This window comes from Triticum aestivum, chromosome 1D, assembly GCF_018294505.1.
Source record: "Triticum aestivum cultivar Chinese Spring chromosome 1D, IWGSC CS RefSeq v2.1, whole genome shotgun sequence".
In the NCBI taxonomy this organism is placed as follows: domain Eukaryota; kingdom Viridiplantae; phylum Streptophyta; class Magnoliopsida; order Poales; family Poaceae; genus Triticum; species Triticum aestivum.
This window is the reverse complement of record NC_057796.1, coordinates 256,992,240-257,004,963: the sequence shown is the minus strand read 5'-3', so window position 1 is coordinate 257,004,963 and position 12,724 is coordinate 256,992,240. Positions and strand designations below refer to the sequence as shown.

General features: G+C 45.7%; 3 non-coding genes and 1 pseudogene across 4 annotated transcripts; 2 read left to right on the top strand and 2 right to left on the bottom strand.

Moving 5' to 3' along the window:
- Window positions 1-1,133: 1,133 nt before the first annotated feature.
- On the top strand, window positions 1,134-1,207 carry TRNAM-CAU (transfer RNA methionine (anticodon CAU)). Its single transcript has one exon. It is a non-coding gene; the product is annotated as a tRNA-Met (tRNA).
- A 448-nt stretch (window positions 1,208-1,655) lies between these two features.
- Window positions 1,656-1,726, bottom strand: TRNAG-GCC (transfer RNA glycine (anticodon GCC)). Its single transcript has one exon. It is a non-coding gene; the product is annotated as a tRNA-Gly (tRNA).
- An 811-nt stretch (window positions 1,727-2,537) lies between these two features.
- Window positions 2,538-4,212, bottom strand: LOC123181323 (photosystem II CP43 reaction center protein-like; annotated as a pseudogene). The gene has a single exon (XR_006491641.1). The product of XR_006491641.1 is annotated as a photosystem II CP43 reaction center protein-like (transcript).
- Window positions 2,549-2,636, top strand: TRNAS-UGA (transfer RNA serine (anticodon UGA)). Its single transcript has one exon. It is a non-coding gene; the product is annotated as a tRNA-Ser (tRNA).
- Window positions 4,213-12,724: the final 8,512 nt, after the last annotated feature.

The window sequence follows — 12,724 nt, the reverse complement described above, 5'->3', positions numbered from 1 at the left end:
ACTTACGTCCTTGCAAAGTAAATAATTATTATTGTAGTCGTAACCGTAGAATAGGATCCTAATCAAAATAAATACATTTGGTTCAGGCGCTATTAGCATGGTAAGAAAAGATTTTTTTTACAGACCAGAGGGGCTATCTAAATCCTAAAGTAAAGGCGAGCGATCGAAGTAGAAGTACCAACGGCTCAGTGTCATGAACCTTCTCCATCTGATTCAATAAGGGGGAATTAGCCTTCTTGTCAAATGGCTATCCTTGACAAAGGGTACCATTTATACCATAATCTACAATGTAGCGGGTATAGTTTAGTGGTAAAAGTGTGATTCGTTCTATATAATAACTGAATTTGAAATGATATACTTTAGGCATCCTTCAGTTTTTTATTTTTATATTCCGATGAAAACTTTAGTTCTTATAAAGGATTAAATCCTTTTCCTCTCAATAGCATATTGAGGAAGAATATACATTCTGGCGATTTGTATCCAAAGACTAATTTAAATTGCATCCAAAATAAAAATAGGATTATCAGTACAGAGTCGCGAAGCATAATTTTGCATTGGATTAAGTATTCCAATTTTGAAAATATGAGTAAAGGATCTATGGATGAAGATACAAAAAAGTTGATTTCCAATCGTAACTAAATCTTCTTAAAATAAGGAATAAGGAAGCCAAATAGCTAAAAAAACGATAGTTTTGGTTTACTAGAACCATCCGCATATTGTTTCAGCTCGGTGGAAACCCAATTCTTTTCCTCAGGATCTCTTGAATGAAATTAGGGAACGAAGTAAGTAGATTAGATGGATTTAGATAGAATTTCTATCTCCTACTCTATAAGGATCATCTAGAAAGCGGAGTGCTTTGGTTCCATTCAAATAGAAAAGCTGACATAGATGTTAAGTGGTGAGAATATCCATAAAGGAGCCGAATGAAATCAAAATTTCATGTTCGGTTTTGAATTAGAGACGTGAAAAATAATCAACCAACATCGACTATAACCCCTAGCCTTCCAAGCTAACGATGCGGGTTCCATTCCCGCTACCCGCTCCATTCTGTATAAAAGGAGTATTCTCTTTGTCTAGACATGTTAGAGGCTTGTATTCAAGCCTTTTTTGTCCACTAGTTTTTGGTACTCCAGAGCGGAGTAGAGCAGTTTGGTAGCTCACGAGGCTCATAACCTTGAGGTCACGGGTTCGATTCCCGTCTCCGCACTTAGCAGTCTGTATAAAAGGACTATTCTATTTCTCTAGATATGGTAGAGGGGCGTATCCAACCCTTTTTTATTCATTAGTTCCCGGCCCTAGAGGGCAAAATTGAGCAGTTTGCGAAGTCACTTGCCTTCAAAAAAAGAAGGCGCAAGGCTTCTCCCTACCCTGCAGAAAATAAAAATGAAATGAAAGGGACAGTCTACCTCTCTCTTCCCTTTAAAAAAAGTTTGCCCGTTGTTTGTCTCAGTTAATACCCAATTTTTGGAGCTCTGTTGGCGAGTTCTATTTCTGCCTCCGGAGCGCCCTCTTTTTTTGAGTGGGATGCAAAGGAAGGGTAAGATAGTAAGGGATACGGCACTAGACTAACACCTAATTAATACTTAATTTAATATAAGTAATTAAACAGTTAACTAGACTAAACTTTTTATCATAGTACTTTGATAAATTAAGCGGGCGAGCGGCGGGAATCGAACCCGTATCTTCTCCTTGGCAAGGAGATATTTTACCATTGAACTACGCTCGCTACGGTATATATTTTATAGCGTATATCCGCCTGGGTCGACCTTCTATGTCTGGGTCGACCATTTCATTTCATTTTCTATTATATTAGAGTTTTCCTTTTATTATTATCTGTGAATGAATATTCTAATGGGAATGGAATTTCATAATACTGAAAGAGAAGAGCTAGCAATTCGGAACGCAAATTGCGTTTTAATACGTCTCACTATTCTAATTTTTTAGAAGAAATGGCCTTTATTATTTATTTTTATGGGGTTAATAAATATTAACCAAATTTAATTTAAGAAATGAGAGAATTCAGAATAGCTACGAGAAAGACTAGTCCAATCCATAATGATGTACCGGAAAATACAACATTTTTATTATTTGACCAACCATCAGGAGAAGCAAATACAAGGGGTACACTAATTACTAGGACTGAGGAAGTTGCAATTAATGCAAAAACAGCTAATTGGAAAGCAATAGTCATATTTCTAATCCTCCAAGCTACCATCAAATAAAGTTGACTACATATTTGATCCCTCACTTAAACCAAAATTGTAAAAAATACAAGAAGTAGGAGGGGTTTAATCATGAATCCATTGATTCTTCTCTTTAATTCAAATTTATTACTTAAACCGCTTTTTTATTTGGATATGGGGGTGAGAAGAGATTATTTACTCTTTATTTCACAAGCGGGTATAGCGGATCCTGTATTCGTGTATACAGTATACAGAGATATATCGAAAAGGAACTTGTATCTGATATCTTTCTAGAGGCTAATAAATCTTTTTATTTTTTATATGGCTATGTTCTATTTGTAGGAGTAAAATAAGGATTAGGCTGTGGAGAGATGGCTGAGTGGTTGATAGCTCCGGTCTTGAAAACCGGTATAGTTCTAGGAACTATCGAGGGTTCGAATCCCTCTCTCTCCTTTTGCTTATTGAATACGTTTGTTTCTTTCATTTTTTTCTGTCCCTTATCTTCCTTTCATAAAAAGGAATGAATGGCTCGGCTAGATGGAATAACCGAGCCAGAACAGAAAAAAAAGTAGAACATGTATAAATAAGAAAATCTTAGTTAAGAGGGTTCATGTAAAGAACAGGTTCCAAATCACGATCGATTCCCTTTTCAAAACCTGCTGCAGCAGCTCGGGCTCTTCCTGCATGCCATAAATGGCCCACAAAAAAGAAGAATCCTAGAACAAAATGAGAAGTTGATAACCAACTTCTAGGAGAGACATAATTAACTGCATTGATCTCGGTAGCTACGCCACCCACGGAATTTAAAGAGCCTAAAGGAGCGTGGGTCATATATTCTGCTGAGCGTCGTTCTTGCCAAGGTTGTATGTCTTTTTTCAACCTACTCAAGTCCAAACCGTTGGGGGCCCTTAGAGGTTCTAACCATGGAGCACGAAGGTCCCAAAAACGCATAGTTTCCCCTCCAAAGATAACCTCCCCAGTTGGGGAACGCATTAGATATTTACCTAAACCTGTGGGGCCTTGAGCGGATCCCACATTAGCTCCAAGACGCTGGTCTCTAACTAGAAAAGTAAATGCTTGAGCTTGAGAAGCTTCTGGCCCGGTGGGTCCATAAAACTCACTCGGATAAGCTGTATTATTGAACCATACAAAACAACAAGCGATAAAACCAAAGACAGATAAAGCAGCTAAACTATAAGACAAGTAAGCTTCTCCAGACCATACAAATGCACGGCGAGCCCATGCGAAGGGTTTGGTTAAAATATGCCAAATTCCACCAAATACACAAATAAAACCCAACCATACATGCCCACCAATTATATCTTCTAAATCATCTACACTAACAATCCACCCTTCTCCACCAAAAGGAGATTTTAGTAAATAACCAAATATAACACTGGGGCTAAGGGTAAAATTGGTAATTTTTCTTACATCTCCCCCCCAGGGGCCCATGTATCATATACACCGCCAAAATAAAGAGCCTTGAGTACTAGAAGAAAAGCACCTAGACCTAACAAAATTAAGTGAATACCCAAAATTGTAGTCATTTTATTTCTATCTTTCCAGACATAACCAAAGAATGGAAAAGATTCCTCAAGAGTCTCGGGTCCCAGAAGCGCGTGATAAATGCCACCGAAGCCTAAGAATGCGGAGGAAATTAGGTGAAGTACGCCAGATACAAAGTACGGAAAAGTATCTAGAACTTCGCCCCTGGCCCTACTCCCCAACCTAGAGTAGCTAACTGTGGAAGTAAAATCAACCCTTGTTCATACATGGGCTTTTCTGGTACGAAATGGGCCACTTCAAATAGGTTCATTGCTCCGGCCCAGAATACGATTAATCCGGCATGGGCTACAGGAGCTCCAAGCAGTTTACCGGACAAATTGATAAGTCTGGCATTCCCAGCCCACCAAGCAAAGCCGGTGGTTTCTTGGTCACGACCAGCTAAAACGAAAGTTCCATTAAAGAGCGTTTCCACGTGGTAGAACCTCCTCTGGGAATATAAGATTTTCATGAGGCTGATCCTGAGCTGCCATCCACGCACAAATACCCTCGTTTAAAAGAATATTTTTGGTGTACAAAGTCTCAAATTCAGGATCTTCCGCTGCACGGATTTCCTGGGAAACAAAGTCATAGGCACGTAAGTTCAGAGCCAAGCCAACTACGCCAATAGCACTCATCCATAAACCGGTGACGGGTACAAATAGCATAAAGAAATGTAACCAACGTTTATTGGAAAAAGCAACACCAAAGATTTGGGACCAAAAGCGGTTAGCAGTGACCATGGAATAAGTTTCTTCAGCTTGAGTTGGGTTAAAAGCACGGAAGGTATTTGCACCATCACCGTCCTCAAATAGAGTGTTTTCTACGGCCGCTCCATGAATAGCGCATAGCAGAGCCGCACCTAATACTCCGGCAAGTCCCGTCATATGAAATGGGTTCAACATCCAATTATGAAATCCTTGGAAGAAAAGGATGAATCGAAATATCGCTGCTACGCCAAAACTCGGCGCAAAGAACCAACCAGATTGCCCCAGTGGATAAATAAGGAATACATAAACAAAAACAGCAATTGGACCAGAGAATGAGATTGCATTATAAGGCCGCAATTGAACAGACCGAGCAAGTTCAAATTGGCGTAACATGAAACCTATTAGTGCAAAAGCCCCGTGGAGAGCTACAAAAGTCCATAGACCGCCTAATTGACACCAACGAGTAAAATCTCCTCATGCTTCGGGCCCCCATAGTAGCAACAAAGAGTGTGCTAAACTATTGGCAGGGGTAGAAACTGCTGCGGTTAAGAAATTACAACCTTCCAAATAGGAACTAGCCAATCCATGGGTATACCAAGAAGTTACAAAAGTTGTCCCTGTAAACCAACCCCCTAAAGCGAAATAAGCACAAGGAAAGAGCAATAGGCCAGACCATCTGCAAGGGCCGGTTTTTCGGGATATAATTTTCCAGAAAATGGCCCTTGTACTCACCAGCCCCAGGATTACTGTTAGCTGATGAGGCACCAACTTGATACAGAAATTCCAAGCAAAGTACAAAATATGTAGTACAAGACCATCGTGGCCTATGAGTACAACACTTGGTTTCTAGTGGTTGATGGCGGAAGCAGTTTGTGGTTCATCTGCGTCTATGGGACTCCATTTCCCACAAGAACAGCTGACCAGGATAACTCCTATCTTCGCGAGGCTGCTATCATCATTGCGTAGGTTCCGGGGCTGTCATCGCAATGCTTATCTCCATGCGAGAAATCTGGCCAAGACAATAGCCAGGGACAAGCCAGTGAGTACTTTTGAATGTACTCGCAAACATTATGAACACGGGTATAATATAACAAGGGATAATCATGCTCCGACATATTCTATGATCATACGTCTGTCACGAAATATACGAAGTCCAAGATGCACGCATGCAGGTAAAATATGAGTATGCAATACGGGAGTAGGAATAGAATGCACCGAATCGAGTGTCTGAAGCGACGCCTCGAAAGGATAATAAGATAAATCATGCCTCAGTCGGGCGTCTGAGCAACACCACATAAAGGGCTTATAAAGAATAAACAAATGACAAGCATGCCGCAGTCGGGCGTCTGAGCGACACCACATAAAGGGCTTATAAAGAATAAATAAATAACAAGCATGCCGCAGTCGGGCGTCTGAGCGACACCATATAAAGGGCTTATAAATAATAATCGCAGTGAGTATCCAGGAGGTAGAACCGTCCCAGGGATACTCAATAGTTCAAATAATGTAAATGGTTAGTCCACAATAATAATAATCATAATCCTCATATGTCACAGGTCATAACCAATGATCTAGTTTAGCCGTTTCTCCATCCGAAGAACGTCACTAAAACCCATCTCAGACTGTAGTCCTTTCCCATGGACATGGCTATCCGAATAAATTTAACCTCTGCAGCGGGTGTACTCTTTACCCACGAGTAACGGATTTATTTAGTCCATCGAGACTAATTCCGCCTACGGCCTTTTAATTGAAAAAACGCCTGACCTGCACAGACCAGCTTAACTTACCGGTGTCTGGAATCACCCACGACACCTGTCAAGCAAAACTCTAAGTGGGGAGGCTACAACCTCGACGTAGCATGGGATCAAATTTATATCGCCCGCTCTAAGGGGTGCCCCCTCTCGGTCCCAACCGGAAACACCCATGCCCCCGGACCAGGTGGCATGCCTACCGGATGCATCCGGTATCTTCCACCATGGCCTCTCTGTACGGTGTGTGCTAGGAAGGGGTCGACAACCTACTGAACCGTACCCTACCTGCGGCAGGGAGAAGTGGTAGTATGAAACAAGTATGGGGTTACTGGAACAAGACTCGATCTACGACCGACTCAGGAGGTTCAAGTATTCCCTGTATGATTAGCATAACAAATATATCTCCACTCACAGATAGAATCACCGCTCATCATACCTCATCATGCCATACCGGACACACTCGTCTCGACGAGGAACTAGGGACAAGCTCGTGTCTACCCAAGACCACGACTTTCCCGGCTTCCTGCCGGTATGCATGAAAAGCTCACGAGGATGATCACTATCACCAGCATATCCATTTCTAACAGCAAAGAACCTCATTATGCACACACGCGTATGATTCTATCGTCACATAAAATAACTTATGCTCCAAGTCAAGGTGGTGTTGTAACCGTATCAACAACACCCGAAAATATTATGCCAGGGGTCAGAATGCTTGCCTTCAGGTTGTGTAGAGGAAGTGTGCATTCCAAAACTTTTTGAAAGTTTTCCTCTCTCTCCATTTCCTATTTTGAAAAATATTCAAATAACATATATTTCAAAAACAGTACAAAAAGTTGTCCTAATTATTTTTGAAATAAATCTTAAAATAAACTATATGAAATTTGAGAGAGGTAGGAAAAAGAATCAACTCATTTGGAGTTTTATTTTAAAAGATATAGCCAGTCAAAGTTTAGTCAAAGTTCTGGTTTTAATAAAATCAGAAAAAGGAAACGTTTCGGGGGAAAATACGCTTTCGAAGCAGAGGAGACGTACTCGAGGCTTTTTATGCTTTCACTTATCCAGAGTGGACGGGCGCGTGGGTCACTGACAGTGGGTCCAGCGGGCCCACTGGTCAGGTTTGACTAGTCCCATCTCCCTCCCCTTCCTCTGCCCGAGCGGAGGCGGGACTCCGGCGATCGCCGTCGACGAACGGCAGCTCCCCACGGGGCCCCGAGGGCAGGGATGGATCCGCCAGCCCAGGGCGGTCCTCCCGGTGGGCGCTAGGCAAGTGGGGACGGAGGGAGTCGCCGGCGGTGAGCTCCACGGCAGAGGAGGCTTCGGGTGGTTTGGGGGTTTCGGGCTATGGTGGTTTCCGATCGAGGCTGAGGCGCTGGGCAGCTCCGCAAGATCAAGGGGAAACGGGTGGTGGTGTTGGATGGGCGGGGGAAGGTCTGGTTGCGACGAACGGCACCGGAAGGCGGCGGCGGCCGAACCGGCCAGAGTCGGGGAAGACGGCTACCAACCGCCGATTGCTTGCTGAGGGGGTGCTATGGGGGTGGCCTGGGGTCGCATGAGTGCTCGGAGGAGCTCGGGGCCTCCTTACATAGGCGTTCGAGGTTGGTCCCGCGGCGGCCGTGGATAAGAACGCCAGGGACCGCCGTTCTGTAGCTGCAGGGCGACGTGGCGGCGACGAGCGCGTGCTGACGGGCTCCAGGATAAGCTCGAGCTACTCCCGGGGGCAGCTGGCGCGCTGGTGTGGCTCGGGCGGCGCCGTCCAGGGCAGAGGTTGTCGGGGTGCCGGTGGCGGCTTGCGGTGGCGGCGCTGTAGAGCGCCAGGAGGGGGCCAGGGCGGCTCTGCGGCAAGGGAGGGGTCGGGGCACGGCGGCTGCGAGCGGGAAGGGTCAGCACGAGCGCGGGGTGGGTGGCAGCGAGACGCGGCGGCTCGGTGCACGCGCGTGCAAAACGTGCGCTCTGGGCGCGCCCAGAGCACGCACGGGACGTGCTCGACGTAATGCCAGGGCAGCCTAGAGTGCCAGAGCGAGGCTGGCAATTAACAGGACTAGTTTAGGGCTAGCAAGGGGTTTAATGGACATGGTGGTTAGGTCAGGGGATCAAGTTCACAAAGCAAACTAATAATCATGCCAAATCTGCCCATGCACTCCAGGTGTTCGTCAGAATGCTAAGTGCATCTAGGCAACTCTTGGAGTGGCCAAAAACTCCAGATCAGGGTCTCTCTAGGTATAGGTGATGATGGCAAGATCATTTGGACAAAACCAGAAACTTGCTAGTGCAAAAATTTGAGAAAACCAATTTTGGGTAGAAACTAAAGGCTATTAACTCATGAACCAAAAATACTGCAATGGGTCCACTCTCTTGGACTTAAGGGTTTTGTAGGGAGGACTACAAGCAGGAAAAAGCTCATGGGCACTAGAGCAAAATAAATTTGGGTTGCAGTACAAATCACCAAACCGGAGCAGAATGAAGATGAGGTTGATTCACTCAAATATTTCAAAGAACACCAATGGGTTTTTTCATAAAGATTAATCATGTGCATCCACTGACATCTCGAAACACTTGGAAGAATTTTTAAAAGAATATTTAAATAGGTTGTAGTGCAAAAATACCTACTGGACCAGATTTGAAAAGTTGATGTAGAGCTCAAAATCTCCAATAACCAAAAGATATCTTTGCATAAAAGTGATGTGGAAACATCACATGACATCCCCAAATTTTGGTGAAAATTTTAAATGCATTAATCAAATGGTTGCTGTGCAACAGAGGCCCCAATTCTATGAAAAATCATTTTAAAAGAATAAAGCTCATGAAAAACAATTATGCAAATAAATCCACTGATAAAGAATTGTTTTATAGAGAGAGTACACAAGTCCAATAATAATTTTGGAAGGTTTCCACTTGAGGTAAAACTCCACAATACTAAAGAAAAGGGAGGTTCTGAAATCAAGAGATAAATCCAGACAAATGGAAAAGTTTAATGTCCTGGCAAAATTTTAATTATAAAACAAGGTCAAAATTTTGGGGCGTCACAACACTACCCGCCTTAAGAAAAATCTCGTCCTCGAGATTTGTTAAAAGCTGTTTTGAACAAACATCGCTCTCACCAAAAGAAATCATTCTACTATGCAATAAACTGTGGCTACAGTGAGAGGGCAATAAGTGGAGTAAAACTACAGTGTGGTATACTGGCGTTGCGTGGAAAAATCCATGGTTGGGGAAAACGAGATATTTCTACGTGGATACAAAAATCTAAATTACTAAAATACACTGGTCGTACCCGAGAGCACAGTGCTCCCTCTGGCTGACAGGTGGACCCGGGGCCCACTGTCGGCCTCTTCTTCTACCTCTGGCTCTCTCTTCTTTCTCTCTCTTGCGAGCTTTCCCGCGCTTTCTCCACCGGCGACGTCTAGCACGTAGGGCATCTAGGCCGTACTGCGGTAGTGCGCAGCGTGCTAGCTGCCAGTGCAGCGTGCACTCACCTCGCGGGCCAGTGCACTGTCGGCACTGCTCGCGGATTCGCCTCCGAACACCGGCGATTGAGCGACGAGCGGCGCTGGTGGACCTCGCCCACCGTACACCGATCTCGAGCTATAAAATGATCGCGGTGCTCCTTTCTTCTCCCTCACACCTGGCCTCGCTTCTACTTCTCCTTCTTTCTCCTCCATTGCTGCTTGCAGGAGCTCGAGACGAGGCTCTAATGGCGGAGGTGATGCCGGACTGGTACGTGGTCCTGATGTGTGGAGGTTTGGCGACGTTGCAGGGGTTCTCCGTGCTCCTGTGTGCGATGATCCTGGATGATCGTCGTGATGCTGCCGCTCAAGTGTTAGCTCTTCGCGGTGGCGGCGATCACGAGGATTAGGTGCGGCATCGAGTGCTAACTGCTGTCGGTGTGCTGGGGCAACTCGCGCCTGAATGATTACTCACAAATCTCTCTTACTGAGGCTGTGGTGTCCTCGGGTGTGACTAGTTAGGTGCAAAATGTGTACGAGGGTTTGTAATTAGCGCACGAGGTCGAGAGGTTGTGGTTGTGAGTCTGCCGTTGCGTGAATAAAAATCTACGTCGCGAAGAGGCATATGCTGCAGCAACTCAGGGAAAGAAATGTCACTACAAAATTTATCGCGAGTGAAAATTAGTTAAATCAAAATTAACAGCAGTAAAACTGCTCACATAATTGAAACCAAATATTTGATCCGTCACACAAATTTTGGATACCACGTACAAGTTACAGCACATAAATAAAAACTGGGATAATAAACATAGCGGTGTCGTCGATAATAAAACAGGCAAAAGGACCTGGTCCTGAGAAAACGTCTCTGGTACTGGGGCGCACTCTTCTTCTATCGGGGGAAGCGGGTTGACCAGTCGATGAATGCGTCTCTCCTGGTCAGGCCTCAGTGGTCTGCCAATAGCGATCTGAGGATTTAAATCAGCGAGGCTCTGGAGATAACCCATTACCCGCTGAGTCAAACGTTCCTGAGCGACAACATACTGGGCAAGGTTGGCCAGAACTGGGTCTCTCTCAATTCGTCCACCGGGAAAAGATGCTACTTCTCCGGGTGCTGCACGACTCGGAAAGTAATAATACCCTCGCTCGCTGGCATAGGGTACCGTGAATCGAAGACGAGCGAGCGCTTCGTACGCAGCAGCTTCTATGGCCATATGCGGAGTCGGCATGGATTTCCCCACGAAAGAGACTTCCGTTGGGTCTTGGTTTGGGTTGGCGGGAGGGATGTGCACCACTGCCCAATATTTCGAGGTGGATGGGGTGATCCTTGATTTGAGCAACTCGTACTGGGGTGGATGGATGGCACTCATGGTACTGCAGGTAAAGTCCCACAATAATTTAACAAAGCTACCTGGGATTGCGTCTGGAGTTCTCAGATAAATACTGGGGGTCGGCATGGCAAAGAAATGGCTGTGAGCGTTGCGCACAAGGTGAGGGGTACTTGGCAAGGTCACGGGGTGGCCTTTTATATAGCATTGGGGCTGGGTTATTTACCGTGGTGAAGGGTAACTAGTTGTTGGTTCTGTTCCATGGGTCGGGGTCAAAGCCACAGATACACATATCTCATAAATGTGACACATTACTGTGGGTGTCGTCGGGGTTGGTCTTGGTAGCTGCGCCCGGGATTTAAAGATGTAACTGTACACTGACGTACTTATGCATGGCTACTATTCAAAAATAGGGGCGCACAAGCAGACATCATCTAATAATGGTGATACAGGATCGGACAATTACAGGGCGTAGAAATATTAAGGCTCGTTACTACTCGAGCGACTTAGTCTACTTCGTTAATATCTAAGCGGGCTTGCCTTGCGGACGTCGAGGCTTCTCCACGGGTTTCACCATCGGGATTAGCCGGATGAGGTTGAGGGGCTGCAGGGTCGGGGTAGCGATGATGACCATCACGGGGGTTGCTGGCCACAATCCCGTTGGAGTGTGTTCCCAAAAGGCGACGAAGCACTTCTGGGGACACCAAAGTATCTTGGCCGATGGCTGGGGCAGACCGCAAGGACTCGATCGAGTGTCCGAACAGCACGACTGGGTTGTCGGCGTCGGGCTCCTCTTCTCCTCTCGCCGGGGCTCGGCGAATCAGTTCTCCACGAGCTGCGATCAGATCAAGGGTGATTTGATCGAACAGTTCCTCCAGTGCGCTTACATAGCGCACCAGATGCAATAGTGCAGGATCCGTCTCGTGATCTCCGTTGGCAACCTGGGGCGGCCTACCATACCCGTCACGGCTGGGGTAGTATTAGAACGAGCGACAGTTAACTCTGGGCGACAAGTGCCGGAGTTGAACTATAGCCTCTCTAGCTGCCGTTGGATGGCTTGTGGCTCAAAGGAAGTTGTCCTTCCAGTGAACCTGTAGGGGCGTTCTGGTGATAGACCCCTACCATAGATGTGTATAGTTGCCCAAAATTGACGGCTCTCACCGCTCATGGGTCCTTGGTACACAACATATTCTGGGGGCTCTTCTAATGCATAGGCACGGCGGTTGAGGTTTGCGAGCACGGTCACAAAACGTCCAAGGTTGGTTGCTGTGGTCTCATTGTGAACAATGGGGCCAGACATCGTGGCTTGGTTTGGGAAAGAGGCTATGCTATGCTGTGTTGAGGCTAGCGTGCCCTTTTTATAGAAAAAGGGGACGGAGTCTTCCTTCGCACGCTTGCGAATGAGACATGTTAGGTGTCGGTCACTGGCGCGTGATCGACAGGCTAGGCTGATAGGTTGGGCACCGACTGCCAAAAGCGTCGGGGTCACTATGTGGCTATCTTACACGAGAAGCTTGGTCGGGGTTGGGTTAAGGTCTGGTGGGTTGGTTAACCTAGGTTTTTTGACCTGGCTAAGATAGGATTAGTCAATGGTCAGCCTGGCTCTGATACCAAGTTTGTCAGGGCCGGTTTTTCGGGATATAATTTTTCCAGAAAATGGCCCTTGTGCTCACCAGCCCCAGGATTACTGTTAGCTGATGAGGCACCAACTTGATACAGAAATTCCAAGCAAAGTACAAAATATGTAGTACAAGACCATCGTGGCCT